We start from the raw sequence: 19519 nt of genomic DNA on the forward strand, positions 1-19519 counted from the left end.
ATAAAACCTCTTTAACCGTAATGGCATTTTGATTACGAAGAAAATGAACTGTCAAACTTGAGTGAGATACGAGTTTTCAAAAGTAACCAGACCGTGATGGCAGTAATGACATTCAATTTGACACAGAATATCGGTAGTTTAGCATTCTAATTTTAGGGTGACCATGCATGTCGTAAAAAAATTAATAACTTTTTTTGTTCAACACGACTAGAAAATTAACGTTAACCTTACTAATACTGATACGAAACAGTTGCTTATAATGAACGATATGCGCAGTGTTAGTCCTGCTCACGTCTCCTGAATCACCCTGTATAGCTAGGCCCACATCTAAGACGTGTTGTGAACCAATTTACTGAATGAAGAATACAAACACGGATGTTAAAAGGGATAAATACTTACATTAAAATGTAAGGACGATAGGTTTTATTCTTACTGGCCAATTCGAGTTTTAGTTATTCGATCTGTTTCCAATATGATACTGATCTGTTATGGCATCATTCCATTTCTAACCGCAGCTGCACTACCGGTACTAAACGCGTCGCTGTCATTATCAATTCTCATAGTAAAATTGACAGTAATGCAGCTGCGGCTAGAAATGGAATGTTACCCTTAGTGTCATATAAGAAACAGATCGCATGACTAATACTCGAATTGGCCTGATAGACTTGAGAAAAATCGAACAAGTAAGTACAAATAAAAATTATGAAAATTTCCTCTGATACGTCTGATAGTGAATTCATGCTGGTGCCACCGGCGAAGTCTGAAAAATAAGTTTATTTCATTGGTATGCATGCGGTAAGCGGACCACAAACATCGATCTGTTGTAAGCCGCATTCATTTTATGCATGTGCGTGTAAGCAAATGCAAGAGTAAAAAGGGGAAAAATGCATGAGGTAAAAGCCCTCATGGAGGTGACAAACGGTTGGCGGCGCTAACGAGACTGCAACTTTGAGGGCTTGGGGGTGGCTTATAGATAGGGACGTATACTGGAACGCAACTGCCTCACAAATGCTGACTCGGCGAAAGTTAATTAGCAGTCTCCTTTTTAGTATGCCTTAAAGTGTTAAAGACATTAACGGGATTATTTACAAATGCACGTAACATGAACTAAAAATCAGTTTACAGATACTAAAATATATACCTACACAAAATTTTAAAATTTTAAATTATTTTCATAGTGATTAATTTACTAGTATAGTACCTTTAGACCTATTTGAATCACATATTCATGTCATGTAGTGTATTCACACTGAAACTTAACAAAAAAATATGGGTCAAACACTCTTGTAATATTAGCGACAAAATAGCAATACGCTAGAACAATACCCACTATGGAGGAAGGCGTTAATTGGTACATTAATGCCGCACTAAAACCATTCAGATTTCACACTAGTAATTATCCAATGGCCCTCTTCTATAGATTAATAGCTCACTGCGCAACGACTGCCCCTTACAATGTTACTTTTTATGGAGCACCATATTTCCTTACGCTCCGTTTTTACAACTGGCACTGAGCTTAAGAAGTGTTGGTAAAGGGTTACTAAACATATTACTGCCAACCCAACCATACCTAACATTGTTTGCAAATATCATAGTGGAAGGCTATTTACGGACTGTCCAATATAAGTTTTATATGTTCATCGTGAAAAATTCCTAACAGAAACAATATTTTCGGCGAAACAAGGAGAATGCAGATATCGGAATGTTATAATATCGAAATATTTTACGATACTCGTATAGTAGTTATTTCAAACAATATTCTACATGTAATATGTATAATATTAGGCTGTGGTCACAAAACCGTTATCGAATAAGGAAAAACGTTATATGTGTCTGCTTGGGTTAATTTTGGGTCAGACGAAAGCATGAATTCAATCAGAAGCAACTACCCAAAGCAATCTTGTGGGCAATGAAAGCGATTGAGGACAAGTGCGCCGGGCGTCGAGTGACCGGCGGGCGCCGAGGGTCCTCACCTTGCGGACTACTCACCCAACAAATATTTCTCAAAAGTAGCGACAAATATTGGACTACTTGATGCGAATTCTGTGGTTACAAGTGTCGTCTACATTTGACTAGGAGTTTATTTAAAGCATTTTAGATAAAATTAAATAGGTACGTAATAGGTACATATTTGTATGTGTAGTGTTAAAGTATAGAATCGGATTAAGCTAACTGTGCATAGTATTTGTAGTGACAAAATGTGGCAATGTCAAATTTCAACGAAAATATGACGTCATATTAATGACACTCTCTCCCTTTGTTCCGTTCATGTTGGTGCAGCTAACTAAGCTTAGACGCATTTTAATAATATTGATATTTCTTTCAAATACCCGAACTACTTATACATGGAATCTTTTTCTTTATCTTTATTCATGAGTAATAATTATCACGGAGACTACTTAAAGACAACATTATTTTAAAATATAGCTTGCGTTATACTAATTTATTTGGTACTTAGAGCAGAACCTTCGACCAGAACTATCAAATACAAGCTAAAAATTTCATCCACCACAAAAAACAAGCCATCTAGCTCTTAAAACAAAATCTCTTAATTAGTTCTCGAGACTCAGATGCTTTTTTACGCCACAAATTAAGAAAAGCGCTTTTGTTATTTTTTTAACAATGAAATATACATCTTTATTCAAAAAAAATGAGTCAAGCTTGGAGTTGCAGCGCCGGATTAAGAATTTTAAAATGTCTTAACTATTAAAGGAAGATAGATTAAATAGGTACTTAAAAAGAGTAATTTAGTTTTGTGTAGTCTTCATTAAATAGATACGATATTATAATTTTCAATTTAAGTAGCGGCTACTATTTACTCAGTGCTGCGGGCAACGATTTAAGTGAAACAGACAGCGGACTACTTAACCTTCGTCGAGAAACGTTGAACCCGGCTCGCAGTTGTAAGGGCGCAAGGTAGGAAAATAAAATTAGCATTGCTTTGTGCAATTAAATTATTATAAGGCTTTTAGCTGCCTTAGGGTATTTAGACGGGTAATAAGTAATGAACACGAGCCGCACCTAACTCATTCGCAAGGTTTCTTCCAACATGTATGTTAGGTGAAGGATCTTAGATACCGACTCGTATAGAGAAATGTCATTCAAACCTGTTCTCGGTAAATTAAAGTTATAATAAGTAGATGTGTTTGTTTGTGATAAAGAGTAAAATGTTCGTCACATTAGTAAATTTTGCATTAGCCCCTCATAAGGTAAATTCCCTTGTAGTGGTAGTGGTTCTCTTTATTTTATTAACACATAAATATGTATTTTATGAATACGTTAGTAGGTATAACATAATTCGCTAGCTGTTGTACTTGATGGCGATTTTGCTACTATGGGACGTAGTCTGAAATATCCTTATTGATAGATGTTAAAAAGTGACAAGTAACACTGTGCAAAAACTAAGTTTTACGAAACAAAAGTAAAAATCTATTTTAAGTGAGAAGTTTACCAATAACATTTACTTTTTATGTACAAATACATTCAAAAAATTTAAAAAAAAACAAACCATTTTTTTTTTGTGAAATTGTCCTAAACTCATATTACATTTTTTCCTTCTTTTGACGATTTCGCATTTCTGAAATGCGTGGTTAAAATCTTTCGCATTCCTCGTGAACACCTTGTATACAACAATGTATAAATGGCAGACTAATATTCAATCATTTATTTTATTTTATTATGTGTTATATTACTATTTTTTCGTCCAATCCGTCAGCAATAGGGGTAATATAAATTATATTATATCAAGTGTTAATTATAGGTAAATTCTTCAGCCTCATTCTGGTTTCTTCCACGTTTTACAACCTTCTAGTGCGTATATTACTAAGGATTCATGTTCACCTATCAATTGATCTCAACTAGGTACCTATGTTTAGTAAGGTAGTTGTCTGAAAGACATTGCACTCTGCACGATACACGTCTGATATACGTGTACTTGTCTACACGTATATAACGTGTCCTTGTCGCACGTATGACATATAGGCTTATAAATTTCTGGTGAAATCTTGCTTGATTCCTCAATAAATAAAGGCGAGACATGCACACTGTACACTACAAGTGTCGCTCTACCATCTGGATACGCAATTGAGTTAATTTTACTACGTCTGAGGAACCAATATAACTTCCATTCATAAGAACAAACTTATTTGGGTGCGTGTTTATTTTTTATATACAAAAAGATCCATTAAAGTAAAGCCAGTTCAAGATAACTTTGTTTTATAAAAAATAAATTTATGTATTTCATTATTATATACGAGATTAACAATTTAAACTAAAATAAAGTAAACCACAAGATTTATAAAGCTTTTGCATAACTATGTGTACGATGTACGAACAATATGCTTTTACAAGCGTTAGGTAAATATGTGTAATTAATTTGACTTACGGCTCGATTCGGAAAATGAATTAGATTTCTACTAGACTTCAACAAGTGACGATACGGATAATTTAAAGATATTTGTAAGATAGATATGTCAAATTTGACGTTTACGCGATTCTGGAGGTCCTCTTGAACGATTTCGACAAGTTATGACTTAGATATCCAAGTCACATCTAGTCGATATCTAATGTAGATCTAGTTGGTCTCTAAATCGTCTCAAGATCTTGTGATTATCTCGAAATCCGAATAGGCCTGTTAGTTTCAAGTACGTATTTGAAGTATATCTGTAGTAGGTTACTCGTATCTTTTTTTTTTTTTATAGGGACATTCTTACACAAATTGACTAAGTCCCACGGAAAGCTCAAGAAAGCTTGTGTTGTGGGTACTCAGACAACGATATATATAATATATAAACACTTAAATACATAGAAAACAACCATGACTCAGGAACAAATATCTGTATCATCATACAAATAAATGCCCTTACCAGGATTCGAACCCGGGACCATCGGCTTCATAGGCAGGGTCACTACCCACTAGGCCAGAGCGGTCGTGAGCGGTATCTTGATATCTGTGTTTCCGTCGGTCGGTTCGATTTAGTTGAATTTAGGAGTTTCATGAATGCAAAAGCAATATTATTATAAGCAATACCATAGACATGATTTGATGAAGAATCAGCCGGGTGATCATATTTTTAGAATTAATTAGATAATCTGATCACATATGCGGAGGAAACCTTTTGAACCAGTCTAAACAAAGTACCAACACCCACTCCGCAGGGCGATCTGATTTAAAAGCCCAGTAAAAGTACAAACCTAAAATTGCATACATAATTTTCTTGTTTAGTAGGTACCATGAAAGCATCTACACAAAACATAAAACAACGAATTCAATACGCTAGGTAATAAACTTGATTTAAACGTCTTTTAAGATTTGTCGGAACAGTAAAAACGTATATAGGTACATAATACAGTTTAATATAAATATGTTAACATATCTGCCACACAGTGCGGCTGCGGGACCACCAACGGTATGCTTTTATTATTGTAACAAAGTGGCTCGACGCTCCGAGGAAGATGACGGGGAACGGCGTATAAGTGGCAACATGATTGAAACACTCGTAAAAGTAGGAATAAATAAATTGACTTTGCTTTTATCTGATCTGAGATTGCAGTGAGTAGATAACATGCGATACACACAAAATGAGAAAAGTTTGCTGGAGTTAGGCTTTGTGTCATTAGCAAAAGGTTTAATTTCGGCTGGCATTTAATGGTTTAAAAAAATACGCTACGCACGGGCAATGTTTATTTTGTTACAATTATTACCATTCCTTTTGTAGTCAGTGGCGATATTATAGGAGAAGTGGCAAATTCTGCTATTTAGGAGAAGTGAACTGACCCACAAACATAATAGTGATCAATTTAAATATGTTGTATTCAATGTCAGCTCACGAACTTAGAATTAAAACACAAAATTTTTCTGAAACTTAAGAGGAAGTAAAGCCAGGAAATTAGAAGCCCCCACTTAACTCTTGTCATAAAAACTGCACTGGGGGTTAAGGACATTTTGATATTTTTATGGTCACTGGATATCCGCCAGTAAAAACGGAGTCCAGTAAGTTTCTTATCTAGTAATTAAGTAATAAACCTAACTCACTAGATAGGACATTTATATATGTACTTATAGAAGATGGTGCTCTAAAGATTAATAATTGCTCTCTGTAATTCGTTTATGATAGTAATGTATGGTCTTTTGAGTTTTAAATCTAAATAGTAGCACAGAATAAATAATAGTACTAGGTACAGAAGACTCACTCTCTAACAAAACGCGTCTGTTACGATTAGGACAGATATGGCCGCTAGGTGGCGACAGCGCCACGCGCGGCTTATGGCTAACCACCAAAATTGGTGTGGAACGGATGTACTTTGAGCTACCTGTAACAAAGCGACGAAATCGCGGATTGAGCCACGCCTTGAGCCAAGCCAGAAAAAGGCTTCTAATAACGGGCCTGTTTTTCTCAACTATAAACGAAAATTATTTTTAGTAATACAGTTGCTCAAATATGAGAACCTTCTAAGAAAATGGTTAATAATGCGGTCAGAAAACTAAAAACAGTTAATACGATTACATAATTATTCATTTACTACGTACCTAAACTAACCTAATACATCCTAAACACAACTTAAATGTTAAAAGCCATACATTACAACTCGCCTGCTCCACAAAGACTTACACTTCGCCTTTAGTAGTACTAACTAAGATCAAAAGCAACCGCAGCGTCTATTAATTCCTATATAATATACTTAAACGTACATAGTGGCTGCTCACCGCAGACCAAAGTCAATAATAATCATTGGGTGTAATTAGTGACGCAACGAATGCTGTTTTCGCTCTATGTACACAAATGTTCACACACAAGTCTTGACATCAAAATGCCGAGCATTCTTGTTTAGAAAATTTGTGGAAAGTAAGAATTAGTGAGTTAGAAATGCGTGTTCATTTTATTTACTTAACAAAGGATATCAGGTTAATTTTATAATTAAATTAGAAGCTTGATTCCATGATATAGTTGGATTTTACTTTATTTGGTATAAACGCTTACAAGAGTAGGTACGAATAACGATCGAACTTAATAGATAGGATTTTGCGACTACTTAAATAGGCAACGCTAGGCTGGTTGCAGTGGTAACATTAATAGGTACTATTAAATAATAATTTAGTATTTGATTTAATGCAAAATATCTATCTATTTATACTAAAATACGTTAGTATAATAAAAAAATGGCTGATTACATTACTCGTTAATTCGATTCTAATAGAAATCTCGGGATACATCAGCAACGTGTAATAAATAATATTGTATTCGCACATTACGTTTAGCAAGAGACAACCAGTCATTTTGCTCTTGTAACCTAATAAAGGACGACTCACGCTAGACCGGGCCGGTGCCGGGCCGGAGCTTCTGGCGCTCTATGGAAAGCACCACGTGATCACCGACCTGCCGTCATAGACTCATATTAAATGACATGTCGGACACCTCGGCCCGGGCACGGCCCGGTCTAGCATGAGTCATCCTTAGCCCTATAACCTCATGTGCCTTTCATGATAATTTCATCGACAACAGTCAAAGGTTAACAAACATAGAGTCTAACAAACATTTGGAAATAAAAACATGAAAAAACTCCTTTCTTTGTCAGTTGGCTTAAAAAAACGTAACCTGCCCTTATATTGTAATATAGCTCGTTATCATTTCATATGAAAATTTCCCACTTATCAAAACACGCACAACACGGTTGGCTTTCAGGATATATAAAGTTAACTTATTTGTAAAATGTTAATGAAGGAAATTTGTGCCAGAAACGTTTTCGTTAGCACTAATATATGGAACTGACTCGTCGGATTTCGGTTGGAAACGGGTTTAAACGTTTTGCACGTTAGCGTCATTAATCTTGCCCAGTTATCTTGGGGTGAAAGCAATTTAGTCACACTAGTCATGGGTATTTACGCGGGGCGTCATATTTACAGCGCGCGTCACCGTTGTCGGCTCTGCGTCGTCTACATGTTTTTTTGAAGTGAAGAGTTCTTTAGCGGCGCTGTGCACTTTTTGTGATGGGGAAAAAATGTTAAACTGGTAACAGGTGTCACGTGACCGTAAGACGTAAGACTGTCATTGGGTTTTCACTTCTTCCGGCACTCCCGGAGTGCAACCCGTTGTTTTTTTTTTTTAATTTAAGCTGTAGGGAGTAGCCAAGACTCTATTGTGTAAAATGGGAAACACTGATATATGTCCAGTACCTACAGAAGTTTTTAGAATGAGACTATAATAATGATTAGAAACATGCAGTAGGTAACTTATAATATGGAGATACACAATCGGCGGAAAAAACGCTATGAGAATCGAAATAAATACTTTAATTATATACCGTGTTTTTTTTTCGTTAACATCAAGGGTTGGCCTTAAAATATGTTACTTTCTCAAAGACACTGGTACATATTCTAATTATCTGCGTTTATTATAATGCCCGTTTTACAATAGCGGCAGTTAAATAAATAAGAATAAATAAATATTGCGAGTCAATCTTACACAAGTCGACCTAGTCCCACGGTAAATTCAATACGGCTTCAGTTGTGGGTACTAGACGACGATGTACATAATAGATAGGTATAGGTAAGTATATAAATACATAAAAAAACATCCATAACTCAGGACCAAGTATCTGTTATAACACACACAAATAAATGCTCTTACCAGGATTCGAATCCAAATTTACGCAAACTAACTACCATTTAGTTTCCTTAATATGTTCTAAGTCAGCGGTCGGCAACAAGCGGCCCGCGAGCCTCCCTGGCTATTTTGTATGTAATATTGACAACCGACAAATGTCTAATAAAGTCATCAATATTAACAAAGTGCGGCCCGCGTCAACTTCGTTAACTACTATGTGGCCCTTGACTGCTAAAAGGTTGCCGACCGCTGTTCTAAGTCATACGCCGAAGATAACGGATAAAAAAAAATCTTGTATGTATTAAAAAAAAATTACACTTTTGTCGACCATATTACCTCTCAAAAGAAACGCGGTTATTATAAAGGAATAACTGAGTAATTGTTTGTTGCTGACGGTGGACAGCAAGAAGTAGCTAAAGTTAACGTTAGTATTATTTCGTGCGTCGATGAGCTCTCTTAAGGTGACAGTTCATTTCCAACGACAGCACCACTACCATTCATTTTACTGTGGAAATTGATAATAACACCGACGCGTTTCGTACTATTTAGTAGTGCAGCTGCGGTCAGAAATGGAATGTTACCCTTAGACGCTTCTGGTTACTTTAATATACCATTTATAAATAGATAAATTGCAAAGAACTATAAAGTGTAGGTAACATTGACCATGACCATGATGTCACTTGTCCTGTGATTCATACAGGGAGTGGTTAATCATTTTGACAAATCGAAAAATAAAACTGATTTGACTAATTAATAAGTGTAAGTACGTATGGTACAGAGTAACAAGCCTTAGGGCCACTTGCCCCATCTAACCCGGAGTTAGCCGGTTAAACCGTTAATCCAGTGTCAAATTGTACTGGTAACGATGGAAACTCCAGGTTTAACCTGTTAACCCCCCGGGTTAGTGAATCGTGCAAGTGGCCCTTAGCAACTCACTTAAAACAAATTAGTAAGTAGGTTAATACTAATACTTTAATTTATTGAACATTACTCAGTCGCATCACCAAACATAAGTGTGAGGGCAAAGATCAAACGCTGTCCTCGCGTGACACGCCATAAAAACTGATTACTCAAAAGCAATTATAACTGCGCTCTCCATTAGACGTTTCTTTCTAGAGAGTCGAGTCCGTGAGTGCGACACTGGTTATTTGTTTCTCACGGTCGCACCGCCCACCGCTTGGGCCCGCTAACGAGGCTTAGGGTGAGATCAAACAGCCACGAGCTTTTCAGTACCAAGTCCCGACGTGATAGAAAATTGAAATAATCACTTATTTGTTGGTTCCTATGAAAGAACGTTTCATTAGGAAAACGTAAATCTCCCCATTTTAAGATTTAACTCCTACGTTTCGAGGACGGCGTTGTCCCCACCACCACCACGACAACACCGTCCTCGAAACGTCGGAGGTACCTAAATCTTAAAACTTAAATACGTGATTAAGTCCCGTTGTGTAATTTAATAAAATCACAACTATGATTTGGATTCAATTATTGTCAAAATTGATTAATATTTAACTATAGAAGACAGTATAATGCTAAAATTATGCCAATGTACTATCTAAGCATTTTTATATCCCTTCGTAAATCAATGAAATTCAAGCACTAATCAGATAAAGTTGTACTGTTTCATGGCTCGGCAACGCAAATTCTATCCACAGAGTTAATTTGATAAAACTCAATTAATTATGCACATCTGTTACCGAGAATATCCAAAATGAAATTTACATAACCAGCTAAAGTACGATAAAGTAATATAATGCAAGTGGGCCCGACAACAGGTAACAGGCCGAGTATGTTGGAGTTCACACTCAGCGGAGGCAGCAGCCACGTTATAGACACGTAATGCTAACGCTCACGGTCGACTTTGTAAACGTGCCGACCAAAACGTTATAGGTAATTATGTTTGGGCGCCACTACATTTGTTAACAGAATACCGGCCAAGTAAGGCGCGAAGACGCCATAAGCGGCCGGCCACTTAAAGCACGCTAAAGCGCCGTAATAAATTCTGTCCCATCGGTAAGAACTGCTAATAGCATCTCCCAACAACTAGACAGCATGTTAAATGGGGCCTCATAATTCAAAACTTCTGAATACGTATTAAATACGAAAAACAAGTAGAAAAACCAATAAAAGGCTTGAAGGCCTTTTTGAGAAGTGACTGAAAGGAAATTCTTATCGCTAATGCTTTTTTCCCTTTAAGAAAACATTTGTTAGATTCTTGGCGTCTCGCTTAAGTAGGTATACAATGAAAATGAACGACCGAACCAGAACGATTGTTTGTCTAACAATATTTTCAAAAGAATGAGTTTTAGGAAATATGAAGGATGCGATTAATCAATTTTATCGATAACAATATCCGGGTTCGGTGGGGGATTCTGATGTATACAAGCCTACATTTGATTAAGAGATCATTGTTATTTAAACTGCCAATCAACGGTTCAATGTAGATTATAGGTACGTGGAACATACATAATACGCTAAGCTCATTGTTATGTGATACATAGGGACAATAGCGTTGATTTGATTTGGATCATCAACGTACTCCGCTATTATAGTGGAATTAACTGACCCAATCACTAATATGCCTCAGCTTACTTCAAGAGTGTTAACACAAAATATATATGTGTCGAATACGGATGGTCTCAAAGGCGGTGGGCGCGTGGGGTAGTACGATAATGTATTACTTCACAGCTAAACCAGTATGCTACCATGCTACCAGTGCATGAAATAAACCTTAGGACTCGTTAACCATACTAGTGCCTACTATACTTCAGTACTAAATGTTTAAAAGAACTAATTGCTATGTTTAACTCAAGGGAGCGATATGAAAGTAAAAAGAAACCGTTTAAATCTTTATTCAAGTCAAACTAGGCCGGCTCCAACCCTACGCCTCTAACATGAGAAGATTTAGCCCTATATGGGACCGGCAACAAACTCAGAGGGATAAATCTTTTCAAAACAAGTTAAAACAACACATAACACATCATTTCTTTATTTCACAAAAGTAAGCTTCTAATGAAACATAAGAAATCAAAATAACACTTGAAATAAAACACTTAGCTAAGTGGTTAAAGAACGCGGGATTCTATAAGCTATCAGAATAATCCTTCAGGTATAAGCCTTCAGGAACGTAGCGAGTTAGGCACGAGGTTGGCTAACGAGTACGTCCGATCTCTAGCGCGGTCCGATCCAGAAGAACTACCAGCGGCGGAGCCTCTCCGCTCCCGCCTCAGTCAAGTTGGCAAACCTGCTCGACCAGTCTACCAACATACCGACAAAAACGCCAACTCGTGCCTACGCTCACTCGAGAGAAACCTCTCGACGTTCCAAAGCCTTCTACCTGTCATCTCAGTTCAACAACACGCCAATAGATGGCGTTACTCTCTACGGAACTTTATTTCAACAATGCGCCAATAGACGGAGTTACTCTCTACACAACTTTATTTATTTTGTTACAACCAAATAATACGTAGCTCAACATTGCTAATCGATTTTATACAGGCGTCTAAAATCATGAACTATAACGCTGCAATACGTCTTTCTGGTGTCAGGGTCCGACACGGCCGTCCTGCGCTACACACGTCCTCGTGTGTGGGTGTATGCATTTGATTCTGTAACAAAATACTCAGCACAGTATCTCATCGCTCGGTCATTCCTGACCCACAATTTGGGTCTCTCTCAAATTACTATTAAAATCAAACTTTATTATCAATCAAACCAAAAAAATAGTTCAAAGTCATTAATCAATCCTCATTTCTCTAGTCAAAAATAGTCCATCGAGCAACGACTTAATAAAAATAATCAGTAATCATCGCCGCTATCTAGCGGATACACTCCAATAATCATCGCCTCCATCTGGCGGATACTCTCAAATTTATGTGAAAACAGAACAATCTCAAACATCAAAACACAAATCACAACAGCTCTAATTCATTGCTCGACAGTATCACTACCATTGTCATCAATATCAATTTACGGGGAAATTATCTGGCATTAAAAAAAATATTTTGGTCAAATGTGATAATAATCATTGTAGGACATCTTAAAATAAATAGCACTCTGACTTAATAATTTCAATTTTACTCATATGAACACAGTACATCAACGGAAATTCATTTTTAACAAAACAACACCAGTCCGTCGGTGCATTGCCAGTCCTTCGGCAGATACCAGACCCTCGTCAGAAGTAACCATCTCAGCCGCGTAAGTGCTACTCCTTGCAAAGAGCATTCTGCACATAAAAAGCAGACCACGTGCACCTCTTACATGCTCCGGCACTTCTGATGCGGTCACTAAACAATACCCAGTCCATCTAAAGCAAAACATTAGTGCCCAGTCCATCGGGCGTGCCTTCAGTCCATCGAAAGCAAAACAGTAGTGCCCAGTCCATCGGGCGTGCCTTCAGTCCATCGAAAGCAAAACAGTATTGCCCAGTCCATCGGGCTTGCCTTCAGTCCATCGAAAGCAAAACAGTAGTGCCCAGTCCATCGGGCTTGCCTTCAAAGCATGACAGTATTGCCCAGTCCATCGGGCGTACTTTCAGTCCTTCGAAAGTACAAGCTTTCAGTCCATCGAAAGCAAAAACAATGTTAAGAGTGAATTCCAAAAAGAAAATAAAAACAGGTCTTTAAATCATGTTACTCAGAACCATTGGTACTATCAGCGTCAACTGACCGACTGAAACTGAACATTACTGATCAAAATCACTAAAGGTCGCTTTCTACTTTAGCTTTTAACAACAGAAACTCGCTCAACACTTCTATACAGAAGTAAAACATCTCAAAATAATGCCAACGAAATGGGAACTGCTCACCAGATTAATAAAGCATGATGCACGCGACCAAGTCAAAGGTGGTGGTGGTGAAGTCCGACCCAAGCACGAAGGCTGATGCTTTCAGACTTGCAGTTGCCGTTGCTGCGGCAGATGGCGAGATGCACGATGTGGTTCATCATCTTGATCGGGACACTCTTGACAGAGCGGTGGTTCATCATAGCTGGCTGTTACTGAAATCATCATTTGCACGGTATCAGATTTATCATTTATCATGTATGCAGGCTAAACTCAAAGGTTTATTAAATGCAATGTAGCAGACAAAAAAAACATGTTTCCAATGTATACGGGACTTCAAAAATCTCAGAATAAAATTTAAACTTCAACGAGTGCGTTTTATTTCATTCTATGAACAAACAAACATGTGTTCCAAAAATAGGTAACACGGTAAAATGGGCCAATACGAAAAGTGACAGCTAATTAGTTACGTTAGACTGTTATGCTTCGCCATTACACTGAAAATAAAATTCACTAATAAACAATTGGAACGAAACCTGTCCTTTTATTTCCAAATCTCCAGAACAGACGATACTGCACAGCTGCTTCTGTGTTACAGGTGTGATGGCGTCTGTAAGTTGTCCCTGCTCAGGTTGCAGCACACTGTAACATTAATTTTCATATGCGTAGCTCATGCTTTCATAGTATGCACGATTTGTGATCTATCACGGCATTACGGGCAATAATTTGTAGCAATTTTACTAATTACTAAACGCATAGCATTGGCAAATCAGCAGGATCAATTTCTAACGGTGCATTGTATTTTCATGAAAAAAAATATTTTTTGAGGGTAGATGCACAAGTGAGCGATGAAATAATATCACGTCGTGATAGCCGATATTTGGTTGTAATTAACAACATGGATTTCACTTCAAAATAATTCAAGATCACTTAGATTTAAATGGATTATAAAAATTAATTGTATCTTCATAAAAAATCAATTATTGAGGGTAGATTCACAAGTGAGCGATAAAATAATATCACGTCGTGATAGCCGATATTTGATTGTAATTAACAAGATGGATTTCACATCAAAATAATTCAAGATCACTTAGATTTAAATGGATTATAAAAATGAATTGTATTTTAATGAAAAATCAATTATTGAGGGTAAATTCACAAGTAAGCGATGAAATAATATCACGTTGTAATAGCTAATACTCGGTTTTAATTAACAGTATGGATTTCAAAAAAAAATAACTCAAGATCGCTTCGATTTAAATGGATTACAAAGAAACGTAACGATCCCAGAGATGACGTCACGTAACGACCGCTATGCTCGACTGCCTCAATCACAATTTTATTCACATTTTCACAATAATTCTCACCAAATAACAATGAATTACACTCACCTTTCAATCAAGGTTAGACACGTGAGCTTACCATTACCACGTGTCCAGATTATGGAATGTAGGTCACCAGAAATACACCACGCTCCCAGGTGGCTGTGAAAGCAATACATGATACCTTGGCAATCCCACTTGCTGATGTCGAATACGGATGGTCTCAAAGGCGGTGGGCGCGTGGGGTAGTACGATAATGTATTACTTCACAGCTAAACCAGTATGCTACCATGCTACCAGTGCATGAAATAAACCTTAGGACTCGTTAACCATACTAGTGCCTACTATACTTCAGTACTAAATGTTTAAAAGAACTAATTGCTATGTTTAACTCAAGGGAGCGATATGAAAGTAAAAAGAAACCGTTTAAATCTTTATTCAAGTCAAACTAGGCCGGCTCCAACCCTACGCCTCTAACATGAGAAGATTTAGCCCTATGTGGGACCGGCAACAAACTCAGAGGGATAAATCTTTTCAAAACAAGTTAAAACAACACATAACACATCATTTCTTTATTTCACAAAAGTAAGCTTCTAATGAAACATAAGAAATCAAAATAACACTTGAAATAAAACACTTAGCTAAGTGGTTAAAGAACGCGGGATTCTATAAGCTATCAGAATAATCCTTCAGGTATAAGCCTTCAGGAACGTAGCGAGTTAGGCACGAGGTTGGCTAACGAGTACGTCCGATCTCTAGCGCGGTCCGATCCAGAAGAACTACCAGCGGCGGAGCCTCTCCGCTCCCGCCTCAGTCAAGTTGGCAAACCTGCTCGACCAGTCTACCAACATACCGACAAAAACGCCAACTCGTGCCTACGCTCACTCGAGAGAAACCTCTCGACGTTCCAAAGCCTTCTACCTGTCATCTCAGTTCAACAACACGCCAATAGATGGCGTTACTCTCTACGGAACTTTATTTCAACAATGCGCCAATAGACGGAGTTACTCTCTACACAACTTTATTTATTTTGTTACAACCAAATAATACGTAGCTCAACATTGCTAATCGATTTTATACAGGCGTCTAAAATCATGAACTATAACGCTGCAATACGTCTTTCTGGTGTCAGGGTCCGACATATGGAATCCGTGGAAAGCTTAATCCGTGACCTTAAATCCTAACATACCTCGTTCTGTGTGACCGTTTATATGTATAAACTTTTTAGGTATATATTGTACAAAACACAAAACACAAACTTATGGCACAGGATAGGCAGTACAAAGGCGAACTTATCCCTTTAAGGGATTTCTTCCAGTTAACCTTTTTATAGTCACCGTTTTTTTATACAGGGTGGAACATTTCTAGAGACTGAGCTGAAAGGATAGTGTTATCTAAGTGATCTACAATCGAGTTATTATAATCGTAAAGCTGAAGTAAAAAGTAAAACAAAATCACTAAAATGAAATATTTTTATATCAGTGACAATCCTACAAAGTTATTTACATTTTAAATTGATACATGTCATGTCATACAATAGGATCTACTTGCTAGGGTTGAAACATACAGATTTTTGCACTAATGTTCAACAAACTGTATCTCTAAAACGGTTAGAAATATTAACGTGATTAATAAGTGAAAAATAAACTACGTAGCCTAAACAATACCCCGTTTCCGTAAAAGTCCTTCGTTCTGTTCCACCCGATATATGTAGTACAAATTTTACTAAGCGTACTATAAGAGTGAGTTTGTATTATTTTTTTATTTATCGCCTAATTTAAAATGAAAAAGAAAAGGATAGAAAATATTTTTCAACTCATTATTACTCGTACATGAACGAAGCTGCAGTCAGATGCAAGCGATAAATTAACGAAAAAGTTACGAAACATTTAACAACCTATAACTTAAGTAGGTACTTATATGATATTTTCAGTAACGCACATAGTTCGTAATTAAAATTCTGATTAATGACTAAAACTAAAAGTAGTTAGCTAAGAAAACGAGGTGTTAAAAATGACCAACACATGCTCGTATTCCATACAATAAAGTTGTGTTCAGACCATTTTGAACTCTTCGTCCGCTCAGCGATTCATAATACGAGCAAACAAGTATGCGAAATTGCACAGTTTACAAGTTGATAGCTCCTTACCTGTTTGGCATTTTTACAAACGCTACAGGAGGTCTGTTTATTGGAGGGGAACATTTTATACGAGTCATTATTATTGGTCCAATGAATTGACTGGTATTAAAGGTTTCCCCAACTACTAAGATTATGATTATATACTACTTAAGTACACGTGTATTAAAAATATACGTCATGACAAAGTGTGTATACCTACTCGTATTTGATTGTAAGTTTATTTTCTTTTAACATTGCATAAGCAAACGATTCAATTTATATTTTATTCCCCAACAAAAACGATGATAATTTAATTTGATTGTATTTGTGCAGATTTTAATGTTGCATCTGTTTCTGATCTGAACAAAAATGATCAAGTAAGTTAACTGGACTCGGTGTGAAACATTACTAGTACGTTTTAAAAAGACCACAAGTGAAAAAAAAAGTCAATGTGGAGAAGACCGGCATATAAACTGTATTGCTGAGAAGGCAAGAACTCTCGTATTCGTACGTCGCTGAGAGACAGTCGAAAAGAAATACCTTCACTCCTTTTGCTCTATCGAACTTCTGTAAGTGAAGTATGAATACAAACGCAAGAGTTGAAAGCGACGAAAGAGCTTGTAGACGGTCTTCCCTTATAGACAGTCTTTGCCAAATTGACCTTAATGAGCTTTTAAACTATGCGACATGCGATGTAAAGGGGTATGCGATAGAGTGAAGACGGCGTGATGTGTGAGGGTGGGGGAATGTAAGTTTATTGTGTATGTATTACTCAATAATATGTGCAAAAAATAAATTTGACAGGATACCTGTAGAACAACATATGAACTTTATTTTCCTCTTATTAAAGATCAATATCAATATTCAAGCGCGATTTTAATTAGGTACATACATAAGCAACAAAGTAACAATGATTTCAATATTTAATCTATTCATTCGCCTTCAAGACAATCGATGCATTTTTAAAAGCATATACATATATAAGACATAATTCTAGTGAGTCACGTCGTGAGAAGCGCCGCGCGCGTGGGCGGACCTGCGCGGGCGCACTTACAAATTACGTTTACCTCCACGCCGAGCCCGCGAGTAAACTTAGCTTATAGTAAACACGGTTTAACCGTTTCACAGAACGAAGGCGTTCAATGTAAGTAGACATTTATATTAAATAATATTTATTAGTTACGTTACAGGAAAAAATATTAGATAAACTAAAGTATGGAATTGCGATCCACACTGCTAATTAGTTATTTATTCGAGTTATGTTTCCTACATTAGAATGCGCGACAGGGAAGTGATGATGACGATGAAAGGATTTTTGAAAATTGTATAACTAAGGTGGTCAAAATGCGTTTGAAAGTTCAAATTGAATTTAAATTACTTCTGCGCAGATAAAGACGCAGGCGGCTTGTAATTTATAAATGAATGTGCCTGTTTTATACGACTGTCAATACAAGCAATTTATTTAATTCCAAGATGAAACTATATAATTTTAATTATTAAGCCCTTATTCCAGTACTGACATAAGTAGGCAGTATGTGTGTTTATTCTAATGACGGTTTCATGTTCTAATTACTGGTTGTGTAATAATTTACAATTTCCGTCTAATTTCGTCCTCTCTGATCCTCATAAATAGGGAAAATATTACTTATATTTCCTGTTGTTTACCTATTAAATGTTAAGTAAGTATATACCGGGTGTGGCCTGTAACATGAGCAAAAAATTAAACTGTAGGCTGTACTCCTCATACTGACCAACATTTGTTCAGCGACTTTTAAAAATAACTTGTGGTTTGATTTTTAATACACTTTAAAGTTTATTCTAAGACGCAATGTATTGCAAATTTTGTTATGTTTAAGACGTGACAAGCAACGTCAATCACAATGATATGGCGTGGCGATGGCGTCCATTGAAGATAATATTTATTTTGTATGAAAAATAGGGAGTATAACTTCATAATTTTTAAAAGTTGTTGAACAAAAGTGTCACTGTTTGAGGAGTACAATCTATGTTTTAATTATTTGCTCGTGTTACAGGCCACACCCGGTATGTACCGGTAAAGTAATTAAACAATGTAAGTATAACAGATACTTTGTGTTCCCTCAACAGGTACCATTACATGTATAAGTACCTTTTATTTGTATCCAATGACTTAATTCCAAAATAACTTTTATTATATTATGTCAATTAATCAATCAAATTTAAATCCTATTATTAAAATACCTATACTTATGGTCACTAATTTACATGCCACTTGAGGGGTTTATATCATTTTAAAGCATCATTCAGTTACGATTGCAGTAGGATTTTAAGTTCATATAATAGAGGTTTACTCATTCGGCATGGTCGGCCTAAGTCCTCGGCTGCTTGGAAGTCTAATAGGGGGGAGGCCTATGCCCAGCAGTGGGAGAATAGATAGGCTATTAAAAACAAAACATATTAAAAAAAAATATGTACTCGTAAATTAGTCTACTCATAACTATTTTTTACATGTATTAAATATTCTTACAAGTGTCTAATGGGCACACCAACACCAGCAACGAGTATATCAAAGTGTTAGCCTGTTGTCGAGAGAAAGGTGAGAATGTGAATTACTGTTGTAAATACAAAGCACACAAGTTTCTAATATCGAATAATAAGTTTGCAAATACTTTGTTGAATTCCACAAAATGTGCCTAGTTATGATTAATAT

At 36.5% G+C, this 19519-nt stretch overlaps 1 protein-coding gene across 2 annotated transcripts in view; it reads right to left on the bottom strand.

Moving 5' to 3' along the window:
• LOC134789912 (agrin-like) overlaps positions 1–19519 on the bottom strand; it is a 224841-nt gene that overhangs the window by 178371 nt on the left and 26951 nt on the right. The gene's annotated exons all lie outside the window — the stretch shown is intronic.

This window comes from Cydia splendana, chromosome 4 (genome assembly GCF_910591565.1).
Source record: "Cydia splendana chromosome 4, ilCydSple1.2, whole genome shotgun sequence".
Taxonomy (NCBI): Eukaryota; Metazoa; Arthropoda; class Insecta; order Lepidoptera; family Tortricidae; genus Cydia; species Cydia splendana.